Here is a 14,038-nt window from a genome sequence, read left to right as displayed (position 1 = left end):
AGTTGAACTTGCTGGGCTCTGTCCCCAGGACTCCCCATCTAGGGTGTTCTCTTTTGGAACCAGCCTGTTCACCAGACACAGCTGTGCCTCTTCCAGCTATAAACTCATAGGTCACAACCCACCTGAGCCACGGTGGTGGCGGCTGTCTGACTTGAGAATCAGGATGCTCATTGTGGTTGCCCCTCTGGCCCACATCATTCACATCATGTAACAAAGAAGAAAGCACATTTTTGTCTGTTTCCTCTACCTTATTTCTCAATTGCTTCCCATAAAAGAAGGTGAGAGAAGTTGGTGCCCTAACATCTAACAAAGATGGTATTGTTCTAGAAGTGGATGAATCGGTTAAGTAGAATGCACGGAGTAGAATATTCTGCAGACAAGAAAAGGCATTGATCTGAGATATGCCTATTGATTTATTGGTAAATTACTGGCTACTGTTGAGTGAGAAGAGCAAGATGTAGAATAGTGTATCTAATGTTGTTACGTGTGTTTTGTGTGGACCTGTATTTGTATGTTTTATAGGACTGTAAAAGATAATTTGAACATAGAGAAAAATTTGATGGATAAACAACAAGCTGCTAGAATGAATTATTATGCAAAAGAAACCACAACTATGGCTGGGTACTGTAGCACATGCCTGTCATCCCAGACACTTGGGGAGGCTGAGGCAGAAGAACTGCAAGTTCAAAGCCAGCCTCCGCTACTTAGCAAGGCCCTAAGCAACTTAGTGAGACCCTGTCTCTAAATAAAATATAAAAAGGTAGGAGCTGGGGATGTCTCAGTGGTTAAGTGCCCCTGGGTCCAATCCTTGATACCAACAAAAGAAAACAAAACAAAAAAACCACCAAAACCACAAGTATGTGTTCAGGAGCGAGGGGAGGTAAGTAAACTAAAAAGGAAATGGAAATAGAAGTTTCACGACAACTCTTAATAGGATATATTATAATATCACATTTATTCATCTATAACAAATTAAATAGATATGTATAAATTATGAAAAATAAAAATAACATTTTGATAAATTATAGTTACTCTTTCCTTTTTTCAAAGCATTAACTATTAAGAAAATAGGAATTTTACTGTTTGATGTTTAAACCATTTAGATAAAAATGGACTTGACTCCAAACCTGAAAAGGCATATGTAGTTATTATTTTATGGGCTTGTCCGGTAATAAAAATAGCATGAAAATGTGAAGCTATTAAATTTTTTGTAACTGTGTTTTGCTGTGAATAAACAAGATGGTCTAAAGACATAGGAGTCAGCTATATACATATGCTGCTGAAAGTGTCGGCAGAGTGATCAATTTATTGTGTACATTTATTTCTGGTGTGACTGGTAGAGATGTGCACTTGAATTGAGAGAGATAAGAGCAAAAATAAAAAAGGAGCATTATTTTATTGGAAGTTTGAAATAAAACTCCCAAACGGCATCTTTCATTATTTTGGAAATAACATTTTTTTATTGCAGAAGATGAGAGAATTGCTGTTCTGGCAATGGGTGTTAATAAAAAGTGACAGTACTTGGTGAACTGGGAGTCACTAGTCATTTCTAGGAGCATGAAAGCTTCCAGAAAGTATTCCAGCTGTGCTGGAGGAGGGCCTGGCTCAAGACAAGCGGGCAGATCCCAGCAGGTCAGTATGCCAGCCAGTTGTCCTCCTCATCAAATTCAAGGCAATGTTCTTGAAGAACCTACTTGTGTACTATTCCTTTGGTTTCCTAAAATATGGTATTTACTGGAATTCCAGATTACAAAGATTTGTATGCATATCATAATGGGATGTTGAAAATACTGTTGCTAGAGTCAAGGTTGGCTGTAGAGACTTGAATTTCTGCTCTTCAAGGTAGTTACAGAACTCAATCTTCCCTTGCGCCTCTCTGTCTTGTAACTGGTCGCGGAGAAATTCTCTGTTTTTGGATCCAAGGCCAGAAGACACTCCTCATTCCAGAGGGTCCTGCCCCGCACCCTGGAGGGAGGAATGCTGCAGAGAAGGCCAAGAAAAATGTTAAAGCAGAGAGGCCTTGCAGGGTTTCTCCACCCAGCCCATTAGCAACCATGCCTATGCAACCAAAGCTCCTTTAAAATCCAAATGATTAGGGCTCAGAGAGCTTTTGCATGGCTGAACACACGGAGGTTCCTGGAGGGTGGTGTATCTGGAGAGGACCTGGAAGCTCAGTGTCCTTTCTCATAGACCTCGCCCAATACATTTCTTCATCTGTTTCTTTTGTAATATTCTTTAAAATAAACCAGTAAAGGTAAGTAAATATCCCTTGAATTCTGTGAGTGGCTCCAGCAAATTGATGTAACCTGAGGAGGGAGTTGTAGGAACCATGATTGATAGTCTGTGGTCAGAAACACAGGTAAAGTTGGGCGCGGTGGTACACACCTGTGATTTTAGCAACTCAGGAAGTTTAGGCAGGAGGGTGACAAGTTTGAGGCCAGTCTCAGCAATTTAGTGAGGCCCTAAGCAGCTTGGTGAGACCCTGTCTCAAAGTAAGAATTAAGACAGGCTGGAGATGTGGTTCAGTGGTAAAAGTGCTCCTGGGTTCAATTCCCTGAAGAAGAACAACAAAAACAAGTAAAATGGTCTAGGATTTGGGGCTGCCATCTAAAATGTATCAGATCCTGGACCTGAATCCCCAGATGTGGGACTGAAGCTATCTCCAAATAGTGTCTGAACTAAATTGAATCAGGAGACAGCTAGTGGTGTATACTATAGGGTTGATTGCTTGCTGGTGTTGGGGGAGAAATCCCCACACATTTTGAGGTCACCAAATTGCTGTTGTGATATAAGAATAGGTGGAGAAACTGACAATTAAAATTGTTTTTGCCTATTTTGTGTTCACTTTCTTCTTAATTTTTTAATCTTTTATTTTGAAAGTTTTACTAAAAATCAACAATCAAAGAATTACAATGTCTTAATATTTAGCTAGGAATTGCTTATTCCCAACCCCATCCCTGAATTTTTAAAAGCCTCTATTTTTAGACACATCATAATCACCAGAAGTCCATAGTTTATATTAGAGTTCACTCTTGGTGGTATACATTCTGTGAGTTGGATAAATATATAATAATATGTAGTTGCTGTTATATCAAAGTATTTTAACTATCCTAAAAATCATGTGTTCTGCCAATTTATCCATCTCCCTTCTCAAACCCTAGTAACCACTGATATTTTCTGCCTCCTTAGTTTCACCTTTTCCATAATGCCATATGGTTGGACTCATACAGTATGTAGTCTCTTCAGATTGGCTTTTTCATATGGCAACATGTGTTTATGGTTCTTCCATGTCTTTTTATGCCTTGATAGCACATTTCTTTTTAGTGTTGAATACTATTCCATTGTCTGGATATACACTTTGTTTATCATTCACCTATTAAATGACATGTTGGTTGCTTCCCAGTTTGGGCAATTATAATTAAGTTGCTGCAAACACTGGTGTGCAGGTTTTTGTATGAACATAAGTTTTCACCCCTTTGCGTTGATTCTAAGAAATGCAATGACTGGATTGTATGGAAGAAAAGTTTAGTTTTGTAAGAACTTCTCAACTACCTTCCAAAGCAGCATTTTGCATTTCCACCAAAAATGAATGGGTGTTCCTCTTGTTCTACATCCTCACCAGCATTTGGTGCTACCAGTGTTTTGACTATTTAATTGGTGTGTAGTGGTATCTGTTTTAATTTGCACTTTCCTGATGACATATCTCATGGAGGATCTTTTCATTAGCTTATTTGCCATAAATTTATCTTTTATGATGAGGTGTCTGCTCAGGTTTTGGCTCATTTTTAAATAAGACACTGGGGATTAGAAGTTGAATGAGAAGCAGACCGTGTCTTCTAGAAGTCTTAAATGTATAGAACTGTGGGCACAGTACCCTGTGACTATGTCACCTTGCTGTGGTTATAGAGTGTGATGCAGAGAAGGGTCCTCATTTGGACTAAGATGTTAGGAAAAGCTTCCAGGAGCTAAGTAGGAGCTAGAAGGAAGGATATTATAGGTAGACGGAACAAGAAGAAGACAAGCATGTGTCAAATAATAGGCCATCCTTCATTCTGGAGGCCAAAGTAGTCTAGTATGGTTCGTGCAAAGGGGGCCTTTGGCAATGTGGCAGCAGGAGACCATATAGGAAGACATCAGATCATCAGGGACCTTTATCCTTGGGTGGAAGACCACCTAGAGCTTTAAGCAGGGGAAATGAAGTCACGTTTGTTACTGTAATGATGGCATTGGTTGCCAGTGAGGAGGATGCACTGAGACTGGGCCATGGTCTCTCACTCTAGGCACCAGAAGAATCTCTTTGACCAAAGCTACAAAGTTTTTTTGTTTTTCAGACATTCTGATTGCTTAAAGAAAACCTGTAATAAAACTTGGAAATCACTATCAATATTAGAAAGAAAGTAAAACAAAGAAAACAGTGGATCCTTCCAGCTCCCCACAGTGCTAATCTTTGCAATACATAGAAATGAAATTCCTAATCAAAGTCATTACTACCAAAATCAATTAGATGAATGTTGGAAACTCTTTTCTTCTTCTATGAAAAAGTTTTATCATTTCTTTTCATGAAAGCTTGAAGAGGACTAGAGTTTGTATGATTTATGCAGCAGGAATGTACTATAGCCATTCTTTAGAGTGAAGGACAGGGAAGCTGTCATTTGATTCCAAAGAAGCTGACATTTGACTTTTCAAAAGTAGGCAGTGCATATCAGTGGGTGAAAAAGTCAGGTACTGTGGTCTACTCTGTTGACTGAAGTTTTCCCCTGTTCCTAGGAGGGAGCCTGTTTTGTTTTCCTTTCCTCTTGCTTACATACACATGAAATAAATACATTTGTCAACTGCAGAAAACACCCACAGCCCTAGAGTAAAATGGGCCTGGAGGTCATTTAATGTGTGCCCCTAAAAACCTCAGATACCATTTCCCCCACTGAAATTCCATGAAATGTACAGAACTTTTTCAGTTTTATTGATCTTCTCCTCACTACCATCTTTAATTTTTATTTTTATTTAAGAAATACACCAAGGCCTGAGTAACGGACTGTGAGCTCCCAGCTCTTGAGGTTTTGTGGTCTTAGATATCACTTTTATTTTGTTCTCCTGGAAGATTACACTAAAAGTCACTTTTCCTGATATGTGTGCTAAGTCCAGGATGAGGCAAGTGACTCAGGTTGAATTAGCATTGTAGTCCATGCCCCAGACCCTGGTGATTGGTAATTGCCAGGAACTTAATCCTTGGGTTGTTCGATGTGTACTATCGGGAAACTGAATCACTTTGACCAAAGTTGCCTAACTAGCAGAACAGAAGTTTCAAGTCCCAGGGTGGAGCTGCGTGGAAAGAGTTGATGGAAAATGAAGTCAGAACTGAGGCATGTGGAGCTGGGAAATCTGTATGTGGAGGGAGTCACTCGTGCTAATGCCTGAAGTGATTTCTGCTCTGTACTTTTCAATTGCATGAATCAAAACATTCTCCCTTCCTGTCTTCCTCCTCTTCCTTTCTTTTAAAAAGGAGAGTCACTTGTTCATCCTGGACTTGTCCCGGACTTGTCAGGTGCAGGGGACAAAATATAAGTCCCCTCCCTTTCTAGTACCTAGAAAGGCATCGGTGCATATAGCTCTCTGCACAGCCTGCTTCTGTTGGTGCAGATAAATTGGAAAATTGGAAATTGACAAGTTGTCATTCTTTCTCCTTTCTTTTCTTTATTCTTATTTTCTTGTTCTTCTTTCCTCACCTGCTAGATTTGCTTACATCAATTGGAGTCACATTTGTGATCCTTGTAATGAAGATTCATGAGCAATATAAGAACCATGAACATGAAGACTAGTAGATGAAGACTTAACTGCCCACAGAGACACAGGTTTTCTTAATGTTGAATTTTAAGATTTCTTCATATATTTTGGATAATAGTCCTTTATCAGATTTGTCTTTTGCAATTTTTTTCCAGTTAGTAGATTGTCTTCTTATTCTTTTCACATTGTCTCTTGCAGAGAAGTTAATTTTAATGAAGTCTACCTTCCCAATTATTGAGATTTTTGCAGAAAAAGTCATTTCTGCACCTAAATTTTTCTCCCATGTTTTCTTCTAGGAATTTGATAGTTTTGCATCTTACATTTAAGTCTATGGTCCACTTTATTTACTTTTTGTGATATTTGTATTTAGATTTACTTATTTCACATGTGAGTATCCAGTTGTTTCAGAACCATGTGTTGAAAAGACAATCATTTCTCCATTGTCTTGACTTTACTCTTTTGTCAAAAATTAGTTGACTATATTTATGTGGATCTTTTTCTGGGCTCTCTGTTCTGTTCCATTCATCTATTTACCTATTCTTTTGTCAGTATTACACTGTTGATTATAGAAGCTTTATAGTAAGTCTTGAGGTCAGGTGGGGTCAGTACTCCAACTTGGCTTTTCCACTTTAATATTGTTTTGTCTACTGTAGGTCTTTTGTCTCTCCATATAAACTTCAGAATTGGTGTGTCATTATTAAAACATATCTTCTTGGAATTTTGATTGTTATGGCATTGAATCTATAAGATCATGTAGGGAATAATTGATGACAATATTGCCTTCTTATCCATGAACATGGAATATATTTCTATTTATTTAGTTCTTTGACTTCTTTCAAAACTTTATTATAGTTTTCTTCATTTAGGTCTTGTACATAGCTTGTTAGATTTATAACTAACTCCTTAATTTGGGGATACTAATTTAAATAGTATTGTTTTAAATTTCAAACTCTGCTTATTCATTGCTGGTATATAGGAAAGTGGCTGACTTTTGTATATTGACTTGTGCTCTGCAACATTGCTCAAATTGCTTAATACTTCCAGGAGATTTTTTGTGTTGTTGATTCAGATTTTCTATGTATACAATCATGACATTTGCAAACAAAGTTGGTTTTATTTTTTCCTTTCAAATTCGTATCACTTTTATTTCCTTTTCTGTCTTATTGCATTAAGCAGGACTTCTAGGAGGGTGTAGAGAAGTAGTTCTGAGAGGGAAAATCTTTGCCCTCCTCATCTTAGTGGGAAAGCTTAGGGGTTCTTACCATTAAGTATTGTATGAGTCCTTTTTTCCTTTTTTTGTAGAAAGTCTTTATCAAGTGAGGAAGTTCTCTTCTATTTCTAGTTTACTGAGAGTTTTTATTATGAGTGGTCATTGAGTCTTGTCAAATACTTTTTTCTGAATATATTAATATAATCATGTGATTTTTTTCTTTGATATATTGATATAATTGTGTCATTTTTCTATCTTATACTGTAGATGTGATGGATTACATTGATTGATTTTGAATGTTGAAATAGCCTTGCATTTCTGGAAGAAATCCTACTCATCTATGGTGTATAGTTCATTTTATAAGTTGTTGAATTTCCTAATATTTTGTTGAGTATTTTTGCATCTATGTTCCTGAGAGATATTGGTTTGTGGGTTTTTTTTGATATGTGTGTGTGTGTATGTGTGTGTGATGTCTTTGTGTGGTATTAGTTATTAAGGTAAATGCTGGCTTTATAGAATGAGTTAGGAAGTATTCTTCCTGCTTTTATCTTCTGATATAGATTGTACAGAATTTGTATAATTTCCTTCAATGTGTGGTAGAATTCACCAGTGAGCACATTTGGACCCGTTGTCTTCTGTTTTGGAAGGTTGTTATTTATTGATTTCTTTATAGACAAGCCTATCCAGATAGTAGTTTTTTTAAAAAAAAATTATTTATTTTGATTCATTGTAAACTAATGGGGTAAAACTTATTTCTCTGGTTGTACATGAAACAGTCATAACATTTGTGTAATCATACATGTACATAGGGTAATGATGTTTGTCTCAATCTGTTAGTGAAAAATGATAGTAGTCTTTTTATCTTGTTCAATCTTTGGAAGACTGTGACTTCCAAGGAATTGGTTCATTTAATCTGAATTATCAAATTTGCGAACACAGAATTCCTTTATAATTCGTTTAATGTCCATGGGATCTATAGTGATGTCACCCCTTTTATGTCTGATTAATAATTTGTGTTTTCTCTCTTTTTCCTTCTTCTGTCTAGAGGTTTATTGATATTATTGATCATTTTGAAGAACAAGATTTTGGTTTCATTGACCTTATCTTATGGTTTCCTGTTTTTAATTTAATTGATTTCTGCTCTAGAATTTTATTATTTCCTTTTTCTGTTAATTTTGGATTGAATTTGCTCTTCATTTTGTAGTTTCTTAAAGTAGAAACTTAGATTGCTTGTTTTAGATCTTCCTTCTTTTCTACTATATATATCCCATTCTTTAAATTCTCTTTATTTATTATTACAAAAGCAGTCAATATGCCTGGCATTAAGTTAGAAAATAATAAAAAAGAAAATAAAGTCACCAAATTTTGATCATCCACAAATTACCTCTATTAGTGTACCTCTTAATGTTTATGCCTTGTCTGTAAAATTGAACTAATTATCTTTGCAGGGCTTGGGGGATAATAAAGTAATTAAACAACTTAAAGAAAATACTTAGAATTACATTTAAGTACATAGAAGGTACTTAGTAAATATTAGTTCCCTTTTCTCCTTGCAATTATTTTATATTTACACATATTTGTTTTTTAAACCAAAATAAGATTCTACTGTACTTGCTATTTTGTCACTTGCTTCTTCTTACCTATGAATTAGCTCTACCTTGCCATGTCAATAAAATTTCACTTTTCTGTACTTGGTTCATATTCAAAATTCAAATAAGCCAAAATTGACTTTTAAGGATGATTTGTCCAAATCAGGATCTGATTCAGGACAATTATAATTTAAATTTCCTTTACTCTAGCAGTGTCCCTCTATTTTGTGATTATTTTAATGACATCAACTTGTTGAAAAGGTTGAGTTGTTATCCTGCCAAAGACCTACTTTTGCTTTGGTTTTGTTTAACTTGTCCTTCTATCATTATAGTATGTCTAATCCTGTGTTATTTTCCTTATTATCTCTAAAGATTTGTGAGATTCAAATCAAACATTTTGTGCAGAATGCATTCTGGATATTTCATACTGCAGCTCATTAGAACATAGAGTAATGTCTGGTTGACCCATTCCTCTCTCTCTCTCTCCAGTTTGTTCTTCAGACTGCAAATTAGTTCGGGTTAAAACAAGGAATTCGAACTTCAAAGAAGATTCTAGTAATCTGAAGTGAAGGTCTATTTAACCTATGACTTCATTTTCAAAATATTTCACCTGCTGTGTAAAGTTTCAAAAATATATCAGATGTTAAACTAACTCATTGGCCCTTCAGCTGTTTTCAGTGGTGCTCAATAGATCACAAGCTGTCACAGGTTCAGACAGAAGGGCAGGTGCAGACTTGAAAGCTGAGTCAGCCCAATTTCCTCCTTTCCTCTCTTTTTATTATCCTCAAATTCGGCATCATAGAGGCACTGAAAAGACACAGTGAAATGCATGTCTAGACATGTTTTCCTTGCTTGTATCCCTCCAGCATCTCCTTAACTCCTGCAAGACAAACTTGCCTCTCTTTAAAGTAAATCCACAGTTTTCTATGCTTTGGTTCTAGGAACATCTCCAGCCATATTTCCTGCCATTCCCTGGCAAACACTTCATGCTCTTTTCTGCCTGTGTCACAGCAGACTGCAGACTGCGGTTTGTTGTCCACCCCACCTCCATGAACAGCACTTCTTCATCTCTTTATTAGCACTATCCTAACTCTGAGCTCAGAATCTTCCAGGTACCCATTTATGATTCCCAGACTAGGATATGCCCTGTGTCTGTGTCTGAATGCCAAGAGCACCTGGCTAGAGCTTTCTTTCTCTTTTTCTTTTTTTGTGGTGTTGGGCATTGAACCCGGAGCCTCATGCATGCTGGGCATGATCTCTACTACTGAGCTAACTCTGAACCCAGAGCTTACTTAAGGGTTATACTGAAATGGTTGTTTAAGAGTTGATCTGTCCTATTAGTCTGCAATATCCCCAACAATGTGGACTGTCCCTTGTTTCTCTTCATATCCCAGTGACTCATGGATTCATGGTAGATGCCCAATAAATATTTGTTGAACTGAAGTAAACTCAGTGGATTGAAATGCTGAGCAAAATGTGAGTTACAAATTGTGTTTCTGAAGATGATATTGAGGAACAGGGCTGGGAGTCCTGAGAGGAAATCTAAGATCAGAGTCTGAGATACGAGGTCATACTGTAGGATGTGCACAAGTTTCAGTGGCTGAAAAGCTATCTATTAAGATAGCGATTAGAAATCCAAGTCTGGGTTAAGGGGAGATACAGTCAGAAAAAAAGTGTCAAGAATTTGGAGGTAAAGACTAGGTCGAAAGAAACAAAAACAAAAACAAAGATTAAAAAATGGTAGTAGAGTATAAAGTAGGAATAATACATCAGGAATCTGAACAGGTAGCTATTTAGTTTACCCAATTCCAAAGCCAGAAGTGACTCTCTGTTCTAGAACAAGGCCTCCAGCTCTGCCCTGTGCTGGCTTCCTGGTAAGGTTGGAGAGGAAGCCTGGAAGGTGTGGCTGAGTCCAGAACATGCAGGTTCCCACAGTGCAGGTGAGCACAGGCTTCTGATGCCTTGAGGGCACACCCTTCCCTCTCTCCCTCTTCCCAGGATTTCTATTCTTCCTACCTCTCCCTCCTTTCCTTCCAGCTACTTCAGTTTTCCCCTCTCTGCCTATCCATTCCTCTCTTTCATTTTTTTCCCCCCTTTGTCTTGGCCCTCTTCTTCACTACATCTGGGCAGAATGTAAGTTTAAGTTTGTATTCTCTACCGATCAGAGGAAATTTTATGTTTTGCATTTTCACTTAAAAAAGTAATGCCCCAAATGCCTTCCTGCCCACCTTTTATACTTTTAGAAGATCAACTAATTAAATTGCTTGATATTTATTTAGAATTAATTAAAATTCATTATGTTAGAACTTAAAGAAAAACAGGCTGCTGTGAGTTGGGGGTGGGGAATGGATGCCCTAAGTCTGACCCCAATAATAGGGGGATTGCTGGAGCTCAGGTCTCTTTTCTCAGGACACCAGCACAGAGAGCATAGTGGGTGTAACACAATATCCCAGGGGATTCCTGAGGTCTTTCAGAAGTTATCCCTCAGGGACAATGGTTTCCTGCCCTCATAGAAGCTTAATTCCCAACTTTCTCAATTGACCATAAACACGGGAGTCTCATGCCTGGGGTTTTCCCACAAAGGAGATCCTTCAAAATTGATTTCCTCTTGAACAAAATGACTGGAATACCCCCGACCATGTTGGCCAAGAAACTTACTTTCTGAAGGTGATGATGACCATGAAGCCCAGAGAGGGAAGGAACTTGTTCTTGGTGGTACTGGAACCAGAATTTCACTCCCAATTTTCAGGTTACCATGACAAAGCACCACTGGGTAATGGGTACGAGTTTCAACCTTTACAAAAGGCAATCTGTTTCATACTACAAAAGCTGAGATCAAAGCAAAGGGAATCAAAAGCAGGTTTGCTTGGTTTAATTTAAATGAGCAAAGAAATATGAGGCACCTATAACCCATTGCCTATGCTCCATGTAGACGAACTGTCTCCTATTAGTGACAGTGACAATAGACCCGTGGTAGGTGGTACTCATTTTTACATATACTTTTGCTGAACACCAGGGTCATGGCCACTACCTTCCCAGCATTTTCCAGGAAGAGGTATTCTGTATAAATACCTACCCCGTGCTGACCTTCATGTAATGTGAATAATATCAAGTACACTGAAGTACCTCTCCTAGATAGCGTTTGACTGCTCTAAGAGGTTCTGCCCTGCGGCTAGTGTGGAAGCTGGGAATAGCTTCCCCATTCCTGGAATTAAACACTTCCTAACTCTTTCAACTTATCCATTGGATTCAGGTACTTGAGAACTTGAAGAAACCTAATTTGAACTAGTCTAATAGTTCTCAGATTTCTTTGAACCACAACTCAGGGTCAAAAACATATTTGATGTTTTCGAAAAGACCTACCTACAAAAATACATATACAGAAATGAAACATTGACCTCATTGACCTTGTTGGTGAAGAGTCCTCCATGAATTTACATTCTCTTTCCTAATGATTGAGTGGCTCAGCCGTGACCCTGAGTGGTTCCTGTTCTGCTTCAGGTGAAGCCACAGGCCTCTCGTGACTTTGTACACACGAGGAGGATTTGTGTGTTGCAGAAATTGCATAATTGTATGTGAACAAACTTTTGTATGAAGTAGTCTATCAAATTGTATCATAAAGTTTATTTTTCTTTTATATGTGAATCATAAAAATGATCACCTATTTTTTCTATAAGTGTATGAATTGTACAATTCAGTTCACCCATGGAAAAAACCATCAGCATTTGAATTTTTAGTTTTCCAAGGTGTGTAGGAAAATATATCTTTTACTTCCTGTTGTAACACCCTTTTCTAAATTAACTGAAGTTTTATAAGACAGTGAAGTATTTACCAGAAATTTTAATATCACTTATAAAGTTTGTGAGGGTCTCTGCATGTGGCTGTTACTGTATCTTATGATCTACAAATTAAATCCTAATCTTATTTAACATTTTGAGGGACTGTACCAATGGAATTTTTAAGTATTTTCCTCTACTATGGCTTATAAGTGCTGGAGTTATTCTTTGGGAGTTTGATTTTACAAATTCAGTGATACTAATTTATGTTCAAAGGAGATGTGTAAATCTTTTTTTGGAAAAAATAGTTCAAGACTAAAATCTAAAATTTGAACTTTCCAAAAAAAAAAAAAAAAAGTTTTATAGAATAATCCTGTTACTTTGTGTGACATACTCTGATATTTTTTCTTCTATATTTTATTTAATTCCATTAAAATGTTAGTATAAACTGGGCCTGGTGGCACATGCCTGTAATCACAGAGACTTTAGAGGCAGAGGCAGGAGGATTGCAAGTTCAAAGCCAGCCTCAGCAACTTAAGTGAGGCCCTAAACAACTTAGGAAGACCCTGTCTCAAAATAGAAAATAAAAAGGACTGGGGGATATAGCTCAGTGGTTAAGTGTCCTTGGGTTCAATTTCTGGTACAAAAAAAAAAAAATAGTTAGTATATCCAGGCACAGTAGTGCATGCCTGTAATCCCAGCAGCTCAGGAGGCTGAGACAGGAGGATTGTGAGTTCAAAGCCAGACTTAGCAAAAGTGAGGTGCTAAACAACTCCGTGAGACCCTGTCTCTAAATAAAATACAAAATAGGGCTGGAGATGTGGCTCAGGGGTGGAGTGCCCCTGAGTTCAATCCCTGGTACAAAAAAAAAAAAAAAAAAAAAAGTGATGAAGATAATTCAATCAACAAATATTCATTCCACAAACATTTATCAAGAATCTAATATGTGCCAGACACATCCTGAACCTAGAGATAGTGATCCAATTCTGGATCAGTGTCTCCCCAGGTTTGAAAGAAAGAAAAGAATTCAGTGCATGCTATGAAAAGTTATGTATGACTGGCCATGTGAAATTGACAAGTATTTAATGAAAGTCCATTATGTCATTGTATTTTTTAAAAACTCAACTTGACCTAACAAGACTGTATATAAGGTGGCGACAAGTGGATGATTGTAAGACTGGAAGGGTGGTGAAAATAATCATGAACTGTCTTGGGAATCCAGAAAGTATAGTTTGTACTAATTATGCACTCAACCTTAAGACTGCTTCAGATTTCAAAATTCATTATAAAGCATTTCCTTACTTTGACCAGATTTTCCAGTTGACAAAGTGACAGATGTTAGAATCTCTTTCAACTTCTCACTGTGAATCAGCGAGATATATCACAGGGCTTAAGATCTTCGGTTTCAGATTTCATTTCTAAGTCTTTTTCCTGCTAAGCAACATGCTTTTGGGCCTTAGCTGAGGGTGCTCCACAAGCATTTTGCCAAAACACACAGTGAACTGAACACACCCTCATCTTTAAAGAAAGGACCTCTCTTTTTATTCTGCAGAAACAACTCCTAAGCCAGTGGAACTTTCTGGAGTCTTCTCTCCCTTTCCCCTTCTTTTGGCTCTAGGGGAGGGAAGTATGTGAAGGGAGGAATCTGGTTTTCTCTCAATCCCTGGACTTTGTATTTGGAG

This window comes from Sciurus carolinensis, chromosome 15 (assembly GCF_902686445.1).
Source record: "Sciurus carolinensis chromosome 15, mSciCar1.2, whole genome shotgun sequence".
Taxonomy (NCBI): domain Eukaryota; kingdom Metazoa; phylum Chordata; class Mammalia; order Rodentia; family Sciuridae; genus Sciurus; species Sciurus carolinensis.
Note: the sequence above shows the minus strand (reverse complement) of the source record.